The sequence below is a fragment of the Grampus griseus genome, assembly GCF_964374135.1.
Source record: "Grampus griseus genome assembly, chromosome: 14".
NCBI classification, from domain to species: domain Eukaryota; kingdom Metazoa; phylum Chordata; class Mammalia; order Artiodactyla; family Delphinidae; genus Grampus; species Grampus griseus.
Window position 1 is genome coordinate 75459373 of NC_139008.1, and position 22804 is coordinate 75482176.

Sequence of the window (22804 nt, forward strand, 5' to 3'; positions counted from 1 at the left end):
TTTCTTTTTATTGCTGAGTAGTATTCCATTGTGTTTCCTATTTTGGGCTGCTATGAATAAAGCTTCTAGGAACATTAAAGTACAAGTCTTTGGATTTTTTTTTCCTTCTTGAGTAAATACCTAGGAGTGTAATTGCAGGGTCTTCTGTTAAGTGTGTGCTTATCTTTATAAGAAATTGAAACTGTTTTCTAAAGTGGCTTACCATTTTATATTCCACCTGCAATATATGAGAGTTCAGGTTACACATATCTCTCTTCTTTTATGAAGTGTCTGTTTTTAAAATTGGGTGGTTTTCTTATTGTATGAGTTAAAAAAAAATGTTCTGGATACAAATCCTTTTCAGATATATTTTGAGAGTATTTTCTTCTGGCCTTTGTCTTCCCTTTTCATTTTCTTGATTTATCAATTTTTTTCTCTTAGGATTAATCCTTTTTTAATGTGCTAAGAGATCTTTGCCTATTGTAAGGTTATGAAGATTTTTCTGCTTTGTTTTCTTGTAGAAGTTCTATAGTTTTAGCTTTACATTTAGGTCTGTGATCCATTTTGATTTAATTTTTGCATATGGTGTGAAGAAAGGATTGAGGATCAGTTTTTTAAAATATTGACATTCCGTTCCATGGCTATTTATTGAATAAGACTCTCCTTTTCCCATTGCATTGCTTTTGGTAACTTAATCAACTAACTGTGTGTGTGTGTGTGTGTGTGTGTGTGTGTGTGTGTGTGTGTAAATATATACACAAACATATACATACATATATACATACATATACATACATATATATATACACACACACACACATACACACAGATGTATACATATATATAAAATCAGGATCTATTTCTGGTCTTTATTCTGGCCATTGATTTGTATAACAGTCCTTATGCCCACATATATTGTCCTGATTCCTGCAGCTTTTATAGTAAGGTTTGAAAGTAGGTAATGTGAGTCTTTCAACTTTTTCTTCTTTGCCATGATTGCTCTGGGTAATCTAAATCTTTTGATACAAATTTCAGGATCAGTTTGTTAGTCCCTACAGTTTTGTCAGTCACTCTGAGAAACTGCCGTGCAGAATACATCCAGCTTGGCCATCCTGAATGCTGGTTATTATCTTGTCCATTCAGCAAGATTGCTGGACTTTGTTTGGGTTCCTTATCCTCGTGCTGTGATCTGGAAAAATTGTTGCTTCCTGGTAGGAAGCCTGGCTGGTGGTAGGGCTCATGTTGTCATATTGGTCCATCTCCCCCCAACTCCCAATTGTTTTCCTGATCTCAGGGACCACAGTTTTTCACTGCTTGTTCTCTGGTATCTGAATATAGTTTGTTCTTACAATTTGTTCAGTTCGTGGTGGGATGAATCCTATTATTCTCTCTTGGTCTAAAATAGAAGTCCCACAGTTGATTCTTGAGTTACATTAAAAAAAAAAAAGCCTCTTTTCATTCTTTGCAAAAAGGTACAGAAAGATGTCTTTATTAACCATATAAGCTTCTTTGAGCGTATTTTATTTATTTTTTTGGCCACAGCATGCGGGAATCTTACCAGTAGTTCCCCGACCAGGGATCGAACCCGTGCCCTCTGCAGTGGAAGCGTGGAGTCTTAACCACTGGACTGCCAGGGAAGTCCCTGAGCGTATTTTATTGAACAACTTCTGAGACCAGAGGATTAATTTCTCTCTGGAAGTTTTCCTGAGGAATATAGGATTGCATTTCTAAAGTCTCTTTTATTTGTTCTTGTATCTTGAGACTAGGAAACCAGTCCAAACAAACTCTACTAGATTTCACTTGCAGTCCTATAAATATGAGTGAAGTCATCTCCTCTCCCGGTTCCTCAGATTTACTGAGTCTCTGGCCTACTTTTGAGGCTGGTCCCTATAAGCCAAGAATAGGCCCATAATTGACTTATAAAGTGTGAAGTCTTTGCTTGTTAATGATGGGCTTGTCATGCCTGATTAAATGAGAATTAATCTCAATTATGACATTCATGATATGGACTGGATTGTCCAGTTATCGTGATAAATAGGTTGACAGATGTTTATTAAACCTATGCAGTTAATATTATTGACATGAAAAGTAGAGAGACTCAGTTTTTACTTTTATATTTGTGTTTTTCCCTGAAATTTGAGGACATCGGATCGGGTGCCACTTAAAATGTTTTTCTATTTATTTTTATTTTATTTTATTTATTTTTATGCCTGTGTTGGGTCTTAGTTGCAGCACGTGGGATCTTTCGTTGTGGCATGCAGGCTTCTCTCTAGTCGTGGCGTGCGGGTTTTCTCTGTTCTAGTTGCTGCGTGCAGGCTCCAGAGCGTGCGGGCTTAGTTGCCCCGCGGCCTGTGGGATCTTAGCTCCCTGACCAGGGATTGAACCCCCATCCCCTGCATTGGAAGGCACATTCTTAACCACTGGACCACCAGGGAAGTCCCTGAAGTATACTTTGAAAAACACCCGTGAACTTGCTACTTGGACTTAAGAACTGGAAGGTTGTTAGGTGTATCAACTCCCTGTGTATTTCTTCATGAACTCATCCTGCTTCTATCCCAGAAGTCACAGTTATCTTTAATTGTGGTTGCTTTTTAAAAACGTTTGAGAAACCACACGTGTGTGTTCCTGAACGATGTTTAGTTTTTCTTGTTTCGTAGCTTTACAAAAATATAACGAATGTAAGGTACTTGCTTTTTTACTTTTGGTTGCTTGTAAGTTTCTACCATGTTGTGTATGATTTATTTATTTTTGCTACTACTATATTGTATTCTTTTGTATGGCTTTATTAGAATTTATTTTTTAAATTTGGGATTGAACATTAGTTTCCCCTGGCTTTTGATGTATGAATGATATTTCAGTGAACATTTTTGTGTAGGTCTCTTGTTGCATAGAGAATTGTTATTGCTGTAAAGTTTTTAAACATAAACTTGATTTTTAACGCTGATATAATAAATTTACTTTTCATGTGGAACTTCTTTAGAAAAAAGTAAATTTTCTTGCTGAAATAGCCCTATGTTTTATAAGCTAATTTATCTCATACTAGTCATTTATTGTTTATCACAGGATTTGCAGTATGCACTGTGATTTTCCTTAACCTAACTTTTTAAGTACTTAATTTTTAAACAACTTTATAGAAGTGTAGTTTACGTACAATAAAATTCACCAACTTTAAATTTACAATTTGGTGAGTTTTGACAAATGTAACCATTATCACAATTATGATAGAAAACACTTCTACTACCCCCTAAAGTTCCTTTGTGCCCCTCTACAATCTGTCCCCTCTACTGGTAGCTGGTGGCCATTGGGCTGCTTTAAGTCACTACAGTTTGCCTTTCCTTGAATTTCATATAAATGGTAATCCCCTTGTGTGTATATTATTTTGTAATTGTTCTACTGTTCCTGGATATTCCGTTCTTTTCCTTTTTCCTGTTTGTATTTCAGTTTTGGAAGAGAGACAGAAAGAAAGAGAGAGAGAGAGAGAGAGAGAGAGAATGTGTATGTGTGTGTATGTGTATGTGCTGTGTGTATACGTGTGTGTATGTGTGTGCGTGCGTGTATGTGTGCGTGTGTGTGTGTGTGTGTGTTGAAGCTCACTGATCCACCTCCATCACCCCCACCACAGCTCTGTCCATCAAAAGGATTCTTCATTTCTGTTAGGGATTTTGGTTTCTAATACTCCCATTTGCTTTTTTAGAGTTTCCATCTCTCTGCTTACATTACCCATCTGTTCTTGTATGTTGTTCACTTTTACCATTTGAGCCCTTAGCATATTAATCATAGTTAAAAATTGTACAACTGCTTCCACTTAAAAAAAATTTTAAGAACCTGGCCTTTTTCCTGTTGACCAGCAATCTTTGGAGGCTTCTTTATATATATCATCAAAAGTTGTTTTCATTAGTGCTCATGGTTTCTCACTTAAGAATATAGGTGGCCACATAAAAACTTGTACTAACTGTTCATAATAACAGTATGTATATTCATAGGTTGGAAACAACCTAAATGTCCATCAAGTGATGAATGGATGAATAAAGTATATCTATACAATGAAGTATTATTCAGAAATAAAAAGAAATGAAGTACTGATATATGCTACAACACGGATGAACTTTTCGGCTAAGCCAGTCACAAAGGACTAGATGTTGTATGATTCCACTTGCGTGAACTGTCCCGAATAGGTAAATCCATAGAGACAGAAAGTACAGTCGATTAGTGGTTTTCTAGGGTGGGGATGCGAGAGAGGTTTTGTAAGCTGGGGGGAATGGGAGGCTTTAGGGGAGTGACAGCTAAGGGGTATTGGGTTTCTTTTCGCAATAATTAAAATGTTCTAAAATTATTGTGGTGACAATTGTACGACTCTGGATGTACTAAAATCCATTGAATTGTATACCTTAAGTATATGATATGTGAATTATATCTTAATGAAGCTGTTAAAGAATGTAACTGATGTATTGAGGAATACTAAGAGTTCTATGATGCCATAAAGGAATTTTATGGGAAAATACGATTACTTTTCTCATGACACTGACCTCAGAAGGTGTGCTGTCTACCTCAAACTTTTCTGAGTTTCAACAATAACATGTTAATTAAACTCACCTCAATTTTTTGAAAACCTTATCCAGTCTTTGTTAGAGTAAGTAGTCAACCTGTAATTATAGGGTTAATGTTAATTCCAGCACCATATCTTCTTCATTTGTCAAGAAAGATTATATCAAAAAGACTTTATTCTTTAAAAAAAGAATTCAAAATTATACCCAGACCCATCTATACGTTTCTATTTCTACATTAAATATTTGTGAGTTACTTATGGCTATTTTACAGCAATACACCCAGAGATCAATTTTTGCTCTCAAGCTTATAAGAGCAATTAAAAATTACTAAGAAAGCCATAATTTTGGTGGATCTGCTGTCTTGGGCTAATGAAGTGCTTTGGTTTTAAGTGGAAAAGCCAAAGTTATTTTACTTGAGATAATCTGACCACACTTAGTCCCTCACTCCTTTTTTATTTTCTTTTTAGGTTTTAAACTTTTAAGAGATTCCTTCTATGTAAAGAAGATTGATTACTAGTGATATATTTAAAATGTGGAGGTCACTAGTTTTATGATGATATATAGGAGAATGTCAGTGCATTTATAATTTTGAAAGCTTAAATAGTTTGAATGTTGGTGAAACAGCATACTTTTAGAAGATAATATTTTTTTTTAGCATAGGTCACATGCTATACAGAGATGCTTTTAAAAGAAAATTCCTATTGATAGTTTTGTTCTGTTATTAAAGTAAAAAACTGATGGTTAAGCTGGTTTGCTTTTAAGGATGAAGCTTTCAGAATATGTAGAGAAAACTGTTAAAGTTGTAACATCCGTCTTTGGCACGAACAACAAACTATCTAAACTGCTGTACTAATCTAATCACTGTTTTTTCCCCCCGCTCTTGGTAAAAATGGATGGACATAAGGTTGTAGTAATTGTTCAGTCATGGTTCATTAAAAGGACAGTTTTATTAGACTTGGAAAATACAGACATAAAAACTCATCAGATTGGTAATAATGTAGCTCTTGTAGTACTTAATTTTGTAACTTAGTTAAGAAATATAATTGGCCTAAATATCAGCTCAACGATCCAAAATTACAAATAATCCTCTTTATATCACTGTTGTAAATGGCCCTGTCTCTCATGAGCCAAACTCTTAGAGTAATTACTTTCTTATGACTCTTTCTTTTCAAAAACTGTTTTAAAAAGAATATGTTTTGGAATCTGTGTAATATTTAACATATAAAGCCTGCATTATTTTGAAGTTGATATTGAAAACCTCTAAACTTCTGACCTTGAACAGAATTTTCTATGTATAACCATTACGTGCAGCTGGTGGATTCAAAATTGCCTTTTCTGGTACTCTGCTTTGTGAAAAATAGTATGTATTGGACATGAGTGCATGACAGCTGACATTTATCAAGGATAACAGGCTTACTCATTTTCACATTTTAAAGTGACTTTGAAAGCTTTGCATGTGCACACATGTTCCACATATGTTCCTAAGATTTAAGTATATTTTCCATCATATATCATTCTTTAATGAGCTTCATATATTAAGCTTATATGATGTGAGCCCACAATCATCTAAAGATCAGAAGTGTAGGTTATTTAATTCACTTCCATAGAATTTTATCTTGCATAGTTGAACAATCATTACAAGTAAAAATGTACATGTACCTAATGTATTCCAGGTAGGACTCTTGTTACATAATGTGTGATTTGTCATTTGTTTCATTCCCCTACTCTAAAATTCGGCTCTAATGTAGAAAACTGAATTACAGAAATTAATTTTTTTCTACATCAACTGCTAGCATATTGTTCTCCTGTTTAAAAAGATTTTTATAGAGCTAGTTATTTTATTTTACTGGAGGGTGACCATAAACAGAATTGGAATTGAATAATTTTTAGTCTTGGTTCTTAACCTTTTAAAGTTTTCTTTAAAATGAGATCGTGATAATTTAAAAAATTCTGGTATAGAGCTGCAAAGTTCCTAATGTGTTGGCAAGTTTGTTAATTAAAATAACACCTTTTATGGTTGGAATAGGTTTCAGATTCTGTAACCCTTCGATATATTGATATGCAGATCACAGTGACTTGCTGCAAGGTAACAGGAGACATGCTTTGACTTCAGAAGATAAATTGGCCATGCACAGCTGTAATCTACTGTCTTTTCATTTCCAGACATGATTTAGTAGTATAAGGCCTTTGATTCCTAGGCCTTGGGAAGTAAGTTGAAATTTAATTTTTTTGTGTGTATGAGAGTTTTTACTTCGGCTTTTGATAAGCCTGTTTTGTGGTGTGAAGGTATCATGTAAATTGTAGACGTTTCATTACTTAAATAACTCCCAATTCCATTTGAAGTATAAGAAGCCCGAGTTCCATCCCTTTCCATTTTCCTTTTGGCAGTTGAAAAGGAAGCCATTTTACTAAGAATGATGAATAGTGAATGGAATTTTAAATTTAGGCTAGTTAAATTGCTAGTGTCTTTATATTTTAAAAAATTGCAGAGGAATTAATTATCAATTTTAACGTGATTTTTCAAAGAAGAAATTGTCCTTAAGCACTTGTGACCCAAGTGTCCTTTATAGTAACAGATACTGTTTCTACAGATTCTTTTGAGAGAGAAATGTACAATATCAGAGAAGTTTAAGGAAAATATTTGAAATGTTTATGTAAGAACAGCTTAAGACCACTACCAAAACTGTATTTGTAGATCTTAGCATCTTTGAGAATTCAGTGCTTCTCAAAAGACATCTCTTTAATCTCCTTTTAGGTCCCAAGGTTTAGATTTTCTTAAGTTATTCATCTAATATTGGAGTTGGAAAACACACATTGTTTCCTGATTTTATTTGGGTTGTAGACATAGTTATTTTAAAAATTCTCTTTTTAAAATAACTTTGTTTCTGTCTGTAAATCATAAGATTCTTGAGAGAGCCATTTTTCAAGTCTACCATTTGCCCACTACTGAGTTTGTGTTTTTTTTTCAGTGTGTGGTTTTTTTTTTTTTTTTTTTGCTGTACATGGGCCTCTCACTGTTGTGGCCTCTCCCGTCGCGGAGCACAGGCTCCGGACGCGCAGGCTCAGCGGCCATGGCTTACGGGCCCAGCCGCTCCGCGGCATGTGGGATCTTCCCGAACCGGGGCACGAACCCGCGTCCCCTGCATCGGCAGGCGGACTCTCAACCACTGAGCCACCAGGGAAGCCCAGTGTGTGGTTTTTTAGATTCTTTCAGCAACCTTGTACAGGTGATGGTATATCCCCTTTTTACTTCACTGTGCTGCATTCTGGTTGGCTTCATCAGTTTTATTTTCCAGTTCACTGATTGTGTGTGTGGTTTTTGTGTGTGTGTGTGTGTGTGTGTGTGTGTGTGTGTGTGTGTTGTGTCTAGTCTAGGAATTAATCCCATCTATTGAGTTTTGTTTCGGATATGGGTTTAAGTATCCCATGCTAACCAAATCTATTCAGAGTTCAGATATTTGGTGCTCAGATAATGGGCAGTACCATCTTTTTTTGTACTTAATAATTTATGAAGTTTTATAACTCATTCTTTTCACATTCTATTTCTTTATATGTATGTTTTCATGGCTGTTGATTCTTTATCTCATTAAGGATTGTAAACATTTATTTATTTTTAAAAATCTCTATTTTTAAATTAATTAATTTTTGGCTGCTTTGGGTCTTCCTTGCTGTGCACGGGCTTTCTCTAGTTGTGGTGAGCAGGGGCTACTCTTTGTTGCAGTGTGTGGGCTTCTCTTGTTGCAGAGCATGGGCTCTCTAGGCATGTGGGCTTCAGTAGTTGCAGCACGCAGGCTCAGTAGTTGTGGCTCGTGGGCTCTACAGCGCAGGCTCAATAGTTGTGGCGCATGGGCTTAGTTGCTCCACGGCATGTGGGATCTTCCTGGACCAGGGCACGAGCCTGTGTCGCCTGCATTGGCAGGCAGATACTTAACCACTGTGCCACCAGGGAAGTCCTGTAAACATTTATTTTAAACTTATTTCAAGATTTCATTTTATTGGGTGGCGAATTCATCTTTTGGAATCGATGCATTTCTTGGCCATCTTTCTTAGTTCAGTTTTTAAATCCACTTGGGAATTTTAGTTTACAATTTGCATCTTGAGTGGGAAATTTTCTTTTTTTGGTGCCTTTCATGTGTCCCCCTCTCCCTGCCCCAGGCAATCCTAGCTTATTTTTGTTGCCTTCACAAACCATATCCACCATACCTTCAGTCTACGTTCAGGATTCTGTTCTGAGGTACTATTGCAATATCAGAGCTATGTGTCACCCAGGTTTTGTATGTACAGATTTTCTTTGATTTACGATGGGGGTTACATCCCAGTGAACCCACTGTAAGTTGAAATGGGCTGCAACTGCCACTGCCAGTATTATGAGAGCGTATTATACTGCATATCGCTAGCTGGGAAAAGATCAAAATTCAGAATGTGAAGTAGGGTTTGACTGAATGCATATCGCTTTTGCTCTGTTGTAAAGTTGAAAGATTGTAAGTTGAACCTTTGTAAGTTGGGGACCAACTATGTAACCCTTTGCTTTTTCTTCCACAGCTACAGGTAACGGTTTGATATAATCAGGTATCTAGATAGCTATTGATAGAGCTTTTTTTCGTCTCTCTCTCAGAAATTTTTTGTTTGGTTTCTACCTATGAGCCTTGCTTTTGATTCTGTTACGTTGCACATGATTTGATTTCCTGAGTGTCTTTGCTAGTTTCTAATGCTAGAGTTCAGTAGGTTCATAGAGTCAACTCATTGCTGTATGCTTGCTCTGTGTCTTGCTCCGTAGTCGTATTTGTTATGTTTGAGCATGGCTGTGTCTTTCAAGATTAAAGAAAATACATATTTTGTCATTATTATATTTAGAGCAAGAGGGGGAGAGTGTGGTTGGTTGAAAGCAATAGTCCACTAAACCATCTTATCAGGAAGTCCTTTGTTATTTTGATCTCACAACATGGCTTATTTATTTAGGCCTGCATGTAGTAGATACTGAAGTATTTATTAAATGAGTATGTAGAGGATCTGGGAGAAACCATACCAATTTCAAACCCTCAGCCCCTACCTTAATCTAAGACAATGGTTCTCATTGTGGTTTGTGAACCCTTGAGAGTCCCTGAGAACCTTCTATGGAGTCCACAGAGTTAAAATTATTTCCGAAATAATATATTTTCTGTTTTCATCCTGTTGATGTTTGCACTGATGGTACAAAAGCAGTGATGCATAAAACTGCTGGTGTCTTAGCATGAATCAAGGCAGTGGGACTACCAGACTGTACTAGTAGTCATTGCATTCTTCACTGCCCTGCAGTCAGACTTAAAGGAAAAAAACAAAAACAAACCCCCCCGCAAAACCCCACTCGTTTCTCAATTAGGATTGTCCTTGATGAAGGAGCAAAATTTGCTCATTTCATTAAACCTTGGCCTTTGAGTACTGTATTTTTAACATTCTGTCTAGTGAGAATGGAAAATATGCAGAAAACACTTCTGCCTACCAAAGTATGATGGTTGTCTTGGGCAAAAGCACTTGTGTGGTTGGCTTGTGTACTGAACAGCCCACTTTTTTCATGGAATATCATTTTTACTTGAAAGAATGACTAACAAACTGTGGTTATTGGAACTTGGGTATTTGGCAGAAAGTTTCTTGAAATTGAGCAAGGTAAACCTATCACTTCAAGAAAGACATCCAAGAGTATTTGTTGACAGTGATAAAATTGGAGTTTTCAAGTAAAAATTATCATGTTAATTTTGAATCTGTCACCATGAGTGTGACAGCTTCTCAGTACTTAAAGACTTTATGAATGAGATGGGTGGTGATATATTTATTTATTTTTGGCTGTGTTGGGTCTTCATTGCTGTGCGCGGACTACCTCTAGTTGTGGCGGGCAGGGGCTACTCTTTGTTGCGGTGTGCAGACTTCTCATTGTGGTGGCTTGTTGCAGAGCACAGGCTGTAGGTGCACGGTCTTCAGTAGCTGTGCACAGGCTCAGTAGTTGTGGCTCGCAGCCTCTAGAGCACAGGCTCAATAGTTGCAGTGCACGGGCTTAGTTGCTCCGCCGCATGTGGGATCTTCCTGGAACAGGGCTCGAACCCGTATCCCTTGCATGGGCAGGCGGAATCTTAACCACTGCGCCACCAGAGAAGTTCCTGGAGTTTTTGATATTGTATAATGTATCAGTATTTGAAAATCTGCTTAATCAGTGAACTAGTATTATCCAAATGACAGTGTTTGATGTTACAAAATCATGCATGGGTTAAAGATTTTTTTCAGAGTGTAAGTTTGTGTATTTTAATGTAATAGTATGAAAGTTCATTGGTAGGGTTTCAGATTTCACTTTGCAGCTAATCTTTAAGAAAATACTGCTTGTCCTTGAATGCCAGGGGTTGCTGGCAACGCCAGAAGCTAGGAGAGGGTGGAGCAGTTCTCCCCGGGAGCCTTCAGAAAGAGTATGGCCCTGTCGGCACCTTCATTTTGGACATTGAGCCTCCAGAACTTGAGAGAATATCTGTTGTTATTGGTAATTTGTTACAGTAGTCACAGGAAACTAATACAGTAACCAAACCTGAGTGAAGGGTATTTAGGGTATGCCTTCTACTGTTATGTTTTTTGCAACTTTTTGTAAGTTTGAAAGTATTTTCAAATAAAACCTGAAAGTACCACTTGTCGTTTTAGCACGATATCAAGGAAAATTATTTATAATTAATTGTTAAAGGCTATTGAAATAGTCCTTCCTTTTACAAGTACGTGTATCTATGAGGCTGAATTTTCTTCATGTGTTTCAATCAATATGAGGTATTGCAGTAGATTGAATGGTGTCGTAGGTAAGAGGATCCATCTGTCTTCTATTAAAGTCAGACGTAAGGTTTGTAAAAATGTGAAACAATGCCACCTCTCATGGAATTGTTTTGTTTCAGGTTATTTTTCATAAAATTGGTTATGTTAACATATAATGAACTTATTTTTAAATGAATTAACATGTCAAATGTTCTAAGTTTTAATTTCTAATACAGTAAATATTGATAGATAATAACCCACATAACCAAAGCTTTTTAGGGTTCCTAGTTTTTAAAAGATAAAGAAATCCTGATATCAAAAAGGTTGAGAACTACTGACCTAGTGAATTTGGTTGGGACTGTAGCAGCCTTTGACTTAAACCATCTCTTTTGGTAGTAAGAACCAGATTGACTGTAGGAGGTTAGGACTTTGAGTAGCTGTATGACATGGTGTGCTATGTCTGGTACTCGGTTGTTCCTGCTTTTAAATTACAGATCAGCCATTACTTTTCAGTGGAGACCTTTTATAGCACAAAATACAATTTGTGATTCTACATGTACTAGTTTGTTGATTCCTGGCACTGGGTCAACAGCTTGTTGAAGGCAAAACACACACACACACACACACACTCACACACACTAACAAAACCCCAAAACAAACAAAAAACAAGCAAACAACAACAAAAAACTTGACTCTTTTGATCAGCAGTTCATCCCAGGCGTATTGGTGTAGGGAATGAGATCTCCTTTGTGTGGACATCACCCAGGCTGCCTAAGAGTGACTAACCAAAAAAAAAACAAACCAAAAAACAAAAAAACATTCCCCCCTCCACAGTTTTATTGAGAACTAATTGGCATATGTCACTGAAAAAGTTTAAGGGGTACAGCATGATGGCTTGATTTCCGTATATTGTGAAGTGATCACCACTGTAGTTTCAGGTAACATCCGTCATCTCATATAGATACAATAAAATGAAAAGAAAGAAGAGAGGAAGAAACATTTCCTCCTTGTGATGAGAACTCTTCGGATTCACTCTTTTAACAACTTCCCTGTATATCATACAGCAGTGTTAACCATAGTAGTATATCACATCCCTATTACTTTGTGACCCCTCTCAAGACATTTGCTGAAGTGGGTTTTTGTTTTTGTTTTTGTTTTCCGGGGGAGGTCAGCTAGTTATATTACTTTTTTTTTTTTTAGTTGAGTTGTTTTACAATGTTGTGTTAGTTTCTACTGTACAGTGGAGTTCCCTGTGCTATACAGCAGGTTCTCATTAGGTATCTATTTTATACATATTAGTGTATATATATCAATCCCAATCTCCCAGTTCATCTCACCCCCCCTTCCCCCCTTGGTGTCCATACGTTTGTTCTCTGCATCTGTGTCTCTACTTTTGCCTTGCAAACCAGTTCATCTGTACCATTTTTCTAGATTCCACATATATGGGTTAATATACGATATTTGTTTTTCTGACTTACTTCACTCTGTATGACAGTCTCTGGGTCCATCCATGTCTCTGAAAATGACCCAATCTCGTTCCTTTTTATGGCTGAGTAATATTCCATTGTATGTACCACATCTTCTTTATCCATTTGTCTGTCGATGGACTTTTGGGTTGCTTCCATGACCTGGCTATTGTAAATGGTGCTGCAATGAACATTGGGGTGCATGTGTCTTTCTGAATTATGGTTTTCTCTGGGTATATGCCCAGTAGTGGGATTGCTGCGTCATATGGTAGTTCTATTGTTAGTTTTTTAAGGAACCTCCATACTCTTCTCCGTAGTGGCTGTATCAGTTTACATTCCCTGGGTTTTGGTTTTAACCAGTTTAGTTGTATGAATGGTTTTTATAAGAGTTCATAATTAAATTTTTAAAAAATTTTTTTGGCGGTACGCGGGCCTCTCACTGCTGTGGCCTCTCCCGTTGCGGAGCACAGGCTCCGGACGCGCAGGCTCAGCGGCCATGGCTCACGTGCCCAGACGCCCTGTGGCATGTGGGATCCTCCCGGACCGGGGCACGAACCCGTCACCCCTGCATCAGCAGGCAGACTCTCAACCACTGCGCCACCAGGGAAGCCCCCATAATTAAATTTTTGCCTCAAGTGTTGTCTCACGATAATGAGGTGCCCCCAGCTTTATTTACTCCACATGCATAGGCAGGTTTGTGAAGTGCACAGAGAAGCTCTTTAAAGTCATGAGTCATGGAACTGACCTTTGAACAGAAAGAAAAAAAAGAACACGCTATGTTTTATTTTAGATTATTTGCATGATGATCTTTTCATCCTGTTCCTCAGTAGTTTATAGTCTCGCTTGCTGCAAATTTCTTCCCTTGAACAATCATTACCAGATTTTTAGCTCCACATATGTGGTATAGTAGCTATATTTTGGAGGGGAATAGGGAGGCAGTTGAAGTTAAATTTAGACTTTGATACTTTTCAACCTTGCTGCAAGTGCTACACCACCCTCCAACAGGTAAATGATGTTAGGAGTGCATTCTTTTTTTTTTTTGGTACGCGGGCCTCTCACTGTTGTGGCCTCTCCCGTTGCGGAGCACAGGCTCCGGACGCGCAGGCTCAGCAGCCATGGCTCACGGGCCCAGCCGCTCCGCGGCATGTGGGATCTTCCTGGACCGGGGCACGAACCTGCGTCCCCTGCATCAGCAGGCGGACTCTCAACCACTGCACCACCAGGGAAGCCCAGGAGTTCATTCTTATTTTCTTTGTGGACTTTGATATATATGCTCTCATTCGCTATTTGTATTATTGTCATCCTGAAGTCAGTAATGACTTTTGGAGATTTATTTGAAGAGATAGCTTCTGTCATCAGACATATAACTTCTAGGGATATGGAAGCATTATTTTTAAAAAAGGATTCTTTTGAATTTAAGGTTATTTAGGCTAGGAGTGGAATTATAATTACTGAAGGGTAACAAGCTGTGAGGTCAGGAAAAAAAATAGACAATGGAAACATCGAGGACTGAGCACAGACTAACCTGCAGTCTGCACGGTGACCCGTTCAGGAAGCCTTATGAGTCAGACTTGCCATGCCGTGTTGCTGGCATAAGAGACCATCTGCCTCAGCCTCTTTGCTTTTAGAGAAGGAAGTCTAGCTAAGATGTGTTTTTCCTTTGATACATCTTTTTCTCTCTTTTTCCACCTTCAGTACCTTTTCTTTGGAAAATTAATTCAAAGTGCTTCATCAGCTTTATATTTCCACAATGTCAGTTCTTGAGACGTGAGTGTAGCTTCTTTATGCTTTTGATACTGGTGGACAGGGCTAACTTCAGTACTGTAGGGGAGGTGTCTTGTTACTTCAAGCTTTTTACTCTGCAGGCACTCCGTTTTAGGAATACCTGTCTTGTAGTTGACCCATGGCTACCGTTCCCTGTATCATTCATTACTTGGTTAGTGCTCCTTCCTAGAGCAGCTCTGCGGCTCTCAGTCATTTGGTTACCAGGTGGCTAATGGCATTAGCTCTTTAGTTTTAACGTTTCTTAAAATTTCTTTGTTCTCCGAGGCAGATAGAAATAGTGGATTAGGAGAGAATGGGGCACATGCTGTGATCATCTCTCGTTTGTATCTTTATTGCTTATTAATTAAATTTATATCAGATTTTATTTCTGCTCAGTGCACATACTCCTCTAACTCCCCACTGCTTATCTTAATCCAGAGCTTTACCACTTACCTCAAGGGGGTTGAACACTTTCTCTTCCGTCCCTCCCTCCCTCCCTCCCTCCCTCCCTCCCTTCCTCCCTTCCTTTCCTTCTTATGTTTTCATTATGTGCCAAGGGACAACCTTAGGTGTAAATAATACTTTTGATGTAGAGATATTTACGTCTGTCCAAGAAAAATTAAACCACAAATCCAGAAATAAAATAAGATATACAAAAGAACCAGCACTGTTTGCTTTACCTAGCACATTTGAAAGTACTTGGATAACCTCTTCAGAATCTTCTAAAAGGTGCCAACTTATTCTGTAATTATACCTGTTTATCTTAAGGACACAGACATCTGTGACAATAGTTTTATTCTATTTTCATGGCTTTATGTTAGCTGCTAACTGCCACTCACCACACTGTTCCAGTGGGAAAATGTTTTAAATTCCAGTCAGCTCTCTGTACGCTGAAGATAGCCTGAATAGTTCTGGCTAATTGATTTGTCTGAAGCTTTTTAATTTGTTGCTGTATGGTATATTTGTAACTATTTGTTTTTCAAATGAGAGCAAAATTGATGTTGCTGTGAACATACATCTTTGTTCTTGGTATCGTGTACCTCAGGGATCACCATTATTCCCTGTCCCAGTTGCTTGCTTTGTATTGCTTTTCATTCTCATAATAAGCATAAGAGTATGTGAGATGTGATTATCCCCAGTTTTTACAGGTGATAAGCTTTTTATAGGTGACAAGTTTGAGTCTAACAAAGCCCCGTTGTCTTTTTTATTGTATCATAGTACATCAGCCGTGAAGGATTCAAACCCTTGAGTTTTATTTTGATAGATACCTTGAAGCCACCATATTTTTTGGAATGGGAATATCCAAGTGAAAAATGACATGTCAGAAGGAAGCAGAACTGTTCTACAAGGTATTTAGCCCCTTCCCCCCAATCTTCTCTGTACTTTAGGAGTATTGTAGGTGGTCAAAAGTACATCTAATGGGATGGGAAGGAAAAGGAGAACTGGAGTTGGAAAAAGGAACAAGGGGAATGGTGGTAGTAGGAGTGAAAAGAGAGAGGAAGGAGTTTGTAATAAAAGTCTCTTACAAGTTTTTATTATGGTTTAGAGCTTATAGCGTAGAAAGTAGAAACAGAAAAGTGTACAAGAGTAGAGTGTAGTGTGTAAAATGTCGTAATAAACTATGGAAAATGCATTAGGATAAAGAAGGGATAACTTTTTCTAATTGGAGAGTTGGGAATGATCTCACCAGAGGTGACAGTTGAGTTTGATCTTGAAGGATGACTAGGTATTCTAGTATTCTAGATAAAAGAGGGATGAAGGGGAGATCTAAAAAGAAATAAATGACTTAAGGTTACATACAAATAGGAAATGTTTCCATATCTTTTGTCAAAATCTCTTTTAGCACAAGCCACTTGGGTAGTGGAGGTGGTGGTGAGGAAGAAGTACAACTAGATAGTATGTTGTTCAGGAATGAAGCCAAAATGAGGTTTACGAACTTGGGGTTTAGGTCTGTTCCTGTGAATGAGAGAGATTCAGCGTGTTACATTGTAAGAGTCACTGTAACCTTTAAAACAGCGAAAGAATTACCCAGCTAGTTAGTATGCTGTCAGGAGAGGGTAATTTGATTTCAGTGGAATTGGCTTTATTATTAACTCCCTCTGCACAGTGTGTATTTGTGAACTTCAACTCTGTTGCTCATGTAGAGGTTGAGAAGTCTCTTGGCAACAAGCTTCCAGTTGTAGCTAACACTTGCCTTGGCTAATTAGTATGCCCAGTTCTGGTACTAGAACCTCTGGGGAGTTTGTGTTTGAGTTCAGTGTCATCAGGCTTAAACCGGAGCATAAATGTAAAGGGGCTTTGGGGTCATCCTGTTGATTGAGAATGAAAAGGCAAGACATACAACAGGAGAAGAGAGAATGAAACCTTGTGGATGAAATAGCTGTTAATTCACGTTTGGATGCTTCTCAGCTCAACTTACGTATTAAAAATAAGATATTTTATTGCTCCCTGCTAGCCCTTTTCCAAATTTACAGACATTATTAACTAAAGCTAGAGGAAAAGAGTGACCAGGACCTGAGATTTACACTGTTTTCTGGCGTATGTCTACACCAAGGTAGTTTATTGTAGATACTGTTTATATGCATTTTCTCTGTTTTCAAAAAACTGTATGCTGGTAGGTTTCCTATCAGCTGTGCCTTCATTTTAACACTTACCAAATAATGTTGTTATAATTGTATGTTCCTCTCTTCTGCTTGCCTGAGAGTTCTAGCAATGTGTGGTGTCATTTATCTCTCTTTCCTGGTCCTCAAATGGTCTGGGCATGCAAATGTTTGAACGGAAATGGAATTAAATTTAAAAAATGGATTGCATTAGGTGGTTCATACTTTATCCTACTAAACATGACAGGTTATCAACAACACAACAAAAGGATATTGCAAGTTAGCTTTTATTTGAAACTACCCCCCCGCCTTGTCTCCTTTCAGTTCTTATCCTTTATACCATGGTTGAATTAAAACATAAAGGTAGGAGATACTCACTGGAAGAGTCATCTGGTTGGTGAGGAAATGTCCATAGTGGCTCCATGTTTATTGACTTTTCTTCCCCTGCCTCCTCTTGTCCCCTAAACACACACAGGTTCTATTTTGTGTCCTTTCTTTGCTCCATGGTGCTGGTTCTCTTGGAGCTGCACAGAAGATTGAAATAAACCTCTCATTTTATATTTTGGAAAATATAATCTTGTAGGATTAAACCTAACTGGTGATGACTATATACTAAAATTGTCTTTTGAGTAAGAGCATCAATTTGCAACTTGTATTTTGGGTAGTTCGTTTATGTATGGATGTCTCATAAATCTTTCCCGAGGGTAATTTTTTTTCTAATTGGCTTTGATCAGCCTCTGCTTTTACATAATGCTTCAAGCAGTTTTCAGTAAATCAGTTCAAATCCACAGTTGTATGAAAATTTCCTTAAGTTACTGGGATTCTCAGGAGACACCCAGAAATACTCCCTAATTGGCGTATTTAATCATACCTTGTATAAATCAGGCAAACAAGCCTGATGAATAAACTGAATTACTGGTGGCATATTCAAAAGTTCTTGGCTCCAGCATTTAATCTTAGAAAACCCAAGAATGAAAATATTTGACAGATTATTTTGGGTATAGTTAATGTTTTTCTGATCTAAGTTTCCTTCTTGCCATGTAAGCCACTAACTGTTGGTTTCAGTTGGAAATAAAGGTCATGGTTCATAGTAGACCACCTCAGAGGGCCATTTATCTGGTGATCTGTAGAGTAATGGTTGTTTTTTAGGAGCTTGAGGGGAATAGCAGCATTAGTACCTGCTGAGCTGGAGCGTCCCCTTGCCTCTGACCCTAATACTGCATGCCCCTAAACACTGCATGGAACAACTTCTCAATGTCCTTACTGATGAGCTGAGACATTTTCTGGTTAATTGGTTGGAAATGGTGTGACTCAACAGTATAAGTGGTTTATTTTTTTTGGGGGGGGTGGTGGTGGATAAAATGCCCAAGGAACATTTGGTACATATTTTGTTGATTATAAAGTCTGAAAATATTATAATCCCAGCTCTGGTATCTAGTATCTGTTTGTGATCTAGATACTTCTTTATCTGTAAAATGAGAGTAATACATACTTTGGAGGGTCGTGAGAAATTATACAGAATATGTGATATGCCCAGTACTGTATTGCCACAAGAGTTATCTGTCCTCTTCCCTCTCCCTTATTAATTTAGGAAAATAAAATATTTTAGTTGGTCTTCAGGCCATTTGAGATTTACTGGGTAACTTGTCTCCTCCCCATTTTGGCATGGCATGGCATGGCTTTTCTTAGGGTCTCCCCGCCCCCCCCCTCCAATAACTTCTTGCTCACCTGATGGACACTAGCATTGTTGATTGATGTCTCTTCCTTTTAGACAGGGAGTACTTCCTGTATCTTTGTCCATCTGGTTAGTTTGTTGTACATAATCAAGATTTCCCATCCTGTCTTAACTGTGAATAACCAAAGGGAAAGCTAGTTAATGCTGCTAAGCCACATATCATCATTTTCATGGCTTTTGAGCTGGCGGATATAATTCTTTGTTGCTTTTAGAGTTAAAGCATGTTCATTTGCTAGCAGTTTATTGTATTCTGTGCATGTCTAAGCTTAAACCTGTACCACAGCATGATTGTTTTATGTAGAAAGCCCTATAGTATTTATAGAGAAATTTTATCCAATTGCTGTAAGATTCTTGCTCATTTTAAATCTGATTTATCATGAATCTGCTTATGACTTTTCCAAATAATATAGAAATAGGTAGCATATTCTGAGAGCATTGAATTTATTGTAAATTGCTATTATTCTGTATTAAAGTAGTTGTATAGAATATGTTGCTTAAATGTAATCTTAAAGTGTGCATTGTCATATTAATATATTTAAGTAGTATAGCATAGAACTTTTAAGTAGAAATATTTTATACAAGGAAAATAATTGTAAAAATGGCTCAAGGATCTAGACAGTCCAGTTCACATTGAAGGATAGAATACATTTTGGTCTTTGGATCCGATTCACCTGGAAGTGTGGTTGAGGTGTATCTCCAGTTTAACAGTCAGTTGGGGGACATCTCTTCATTAGCAATGCAAATTAAAACTACAATGAGGTATTGCTTCACACTGGTCAGAATGGCCATTATCAAAAGAGCTAGAAACAGGGCTTCCCTGGTGGCACAGTGGTTGAGAGTCCGCCTGCCAGTGCAGGGGACACGGGTTCGTGATCCGGTCCGGGAAGATCCCACATGCCGCGGAGCGGCTGGGCCCGTGAGCCATGGCCGCTGAGCCTGCGCATCCGGAGCCTGTGTTCCACAACAGGAGAGGCCACAGCAGTGAGAGGCCCGCATACCACCAAAAAAAAAAAAAAAAAAAAAGAGCTAGAAACAATAAATGCTGGAAAGGGTGTGGTGAAAAGGGAACCCTCCTACACTGTTGGTGGGAATGTAAATTGATACAACCACTATGGAAAACAGTATGGAGGTTCCTTAAAAAACTAAAAATAGAACTACCACACGACCCAGCAATCCCAGTACTGGGCATATACCCTGAGGAAACCATAATTCAGAAAGAGACATGCACCACAGTGTTGATTGCAGCACGATTTACAATAGCCAGGACATGGAACCAGCCTAAATGTCCATCGACAGATGAGTGGATAAAGAAGATGTGGCACATATATACAATGGAATGTTACTCAGCCATAAAAAGAAATGAAATTGAGTTATTTGTGTGAGGTGGATGGACCTAGAGTCTGTCATACAGAGTGAAGTAAGCCAGAAAGAAAAACAAATACCGTATGCTAATGCATATATATAGAATCTTGAAAAAAAATACTGATGAACCTAGTTGCAGGGCAGGAATAAAGAGGTAGATATAGAGAATGGACTTGATGACATGGGGTGGGAGGGCGAAGCTGGGGCAAAGTGAGAGTAGCATCGACGTATATACACTACGGAATGTAAAATAGTTGGCTGGTGAGAAGCAGCAGCATAGCACAGGGAGATCAGCCCGGTGCTTTGCGATGACCTAGAGGGGTGGGATAGGGAGGGTGGCAGGGAGGCTCAAGAGGGAAGGGATGTGGGGACATGTGTATGCATATGGCTGATTTGCTTTGTTGTGCAACAGAAACTAACACGGTATTGTGAAGCAATTATACTCCAATAAAGATGTAGAAAAAAAATGTGCACACACACACGGAAATACATGTATGCACCTCACTACTGGATAAGAGTACAGGTTGCCCAGGGGTAGGGCAGGTATATATTGTGGTCCTAATTTCTTTTCTACTCAACTGTGTAGGTGATAATCTTTAATTGTAAGGAATCAGAATTTAGAAGGGGCTCAATATTAATAGACTGTTCTTGTAGTCAGAGATACTGGGAGACTCTTGTGCTATATTATTTCCCATTTGGATATGGATTTTACCAATTCCATATATTCTTCAAACTAGATGGGCTGTAATTTAAGATGTAAAAATGTAAGCTGTACAGTTACTGATCTGTGTTTCTTAACCTTTTGAACTTATTGGCGGGGGGGCGGAATTGATCTACTCATGGGCCTGGTACATGTTCTGTCCCCCTCTCCTACCCTAATTCTTGACTAGTGACTGAAAATGGTCTAGATTTAGTGTGTATATGCTAAGCATTTACCTTTCATACCTTCAAAAGAATAATTTACCAAACTAGGTAATATATCCCCCCAGATAAATATAGTTTGAGTCTGGCTCCACCAGTGAGTAGACAACAGACTTGGCAAGTAAAACAAATGCTATTTATACTTTTTTATGTTCATAACTAATATTAATGCAAAATAAATAGAAAACTGTACATAAAGAATTTGTCATAGTCATCTGTGCTCAGGAATTATTATATTATTGTATATGCTGCAACTATTTTTTTGGGGGTGTGGGAAATGCTTCTGTTTATTATTTCTAATGTTGAACATTTTCTTCAGCCAAATGAAATTTAAAGGATGTATTTATTCTACTTTGATTTTTTTGTTATACAGTATTTTGTCATTCAAACTTGGACATCATGTGGTTTTTTAGGCATGGTACAGTGATTGTAGTACCAAGGTTGGTCCCTATCTAAGAACTAGAAAAAGAAATCTGTCAAACCTGTTCCTAAAAAAATAGAATGTGAAAATTATTTTATATCTTAGTTATATTGATATCTTCATGTTTGAGTAAACACCACTACCGTGGTTTTACTTTTTATTTTTCTTGTTTTAAATATGTATTTATTTATTTATTTTGGCTGTGCCGGGTCTTAGTTGTGGCATGCGGGATCTTTAGTTGCAGCATGCGAACTCGTAGTTGCAGCATGCGTGTGGGATCTAGTTCCCCGACCAGGGATCGAACCCGGGCCCCCTGCATTGGCAGCGTGGATTCTTACCCAGTGGACCTACCAGGGAAGTCCCACTACTGTGGTTTTTAAATTAGGATCTTGCATTGGTACATTTCTGGATAATTACCTCTGTTACTAGAGATCATTGGACTCTGTGAAACAGTAAACTTGGTAGCATGTAGACTGCACAGTCATGTGCACATTATAGCTTGTTGTTCTGCCACATCAAGAGAAGGAGCCACATGTGTATTTGGACATAGGTAGACATATTTAGGTTTCTCTTATATGCACATAAACATTGACTTAACATGAATGACATGTATGCACTTCTGGTTTACATGATAATTGTGATTATTTTTTTTCATACTAAGACTGTCATGGTTTTGATTCTCTATTGATGTAATTTACGTCTCTAAAATTCATTTCAGTGACATCCTATATCAACCGTAGCAGTAAAAAATTTTAAAAGTTTAAAGTAACCTTTGAACTTTTATAGAAATCAGAATGGAGGAAAATCTGTTTTATAAAATATGACTTGGTAAGTTGAATGTTCCATTTCCTCAGTACTTTTCAAGGCATACTTATTGATCACCTCTTATATGCTAGGCACCTTAAACTGTACTGGAGATTCAGCTTATGTGTAACAGCAAGGTAAGGGAATAATACTGAGAACATAGAATAAATTATGTCTTTCAAATTAAATGCTGTTATCCACTAAAGAGTTCATTACTCAGTTTTGAGGATTCAGCTTGTGTTTAACGTCAAAGTAAGGAAATAATATCTAGAATGTGGAGTAAATTATATTTTTAAAATAAAATGCTATTATTCACTGGATGGTTGGCCACTCAATTTAAAAATAACCTTTGAATGAAACAAATATAAAACTAAATGTATTGAGTCGTGACTACTCTTTCTGTTTTTTTTAAACTAATTTTTACTGGAGTATAGTTGCTTTACAAT

General features: G+C 37.6%; 1 protein-coding gene across 1 annotated transcript in view; it reads left to right on the plus strand.

The window, feature by feature from the left end:
* NCOA3 (nuclear receptor coactivator 3) overlaps positions 1-22804 on the plus strand; it is a 123274-nt gene that overhangs the window by 67853 nt on the left and 32617 nt on the right. The gene's annotated exons all lie outside the window — the stretch shown is intronic.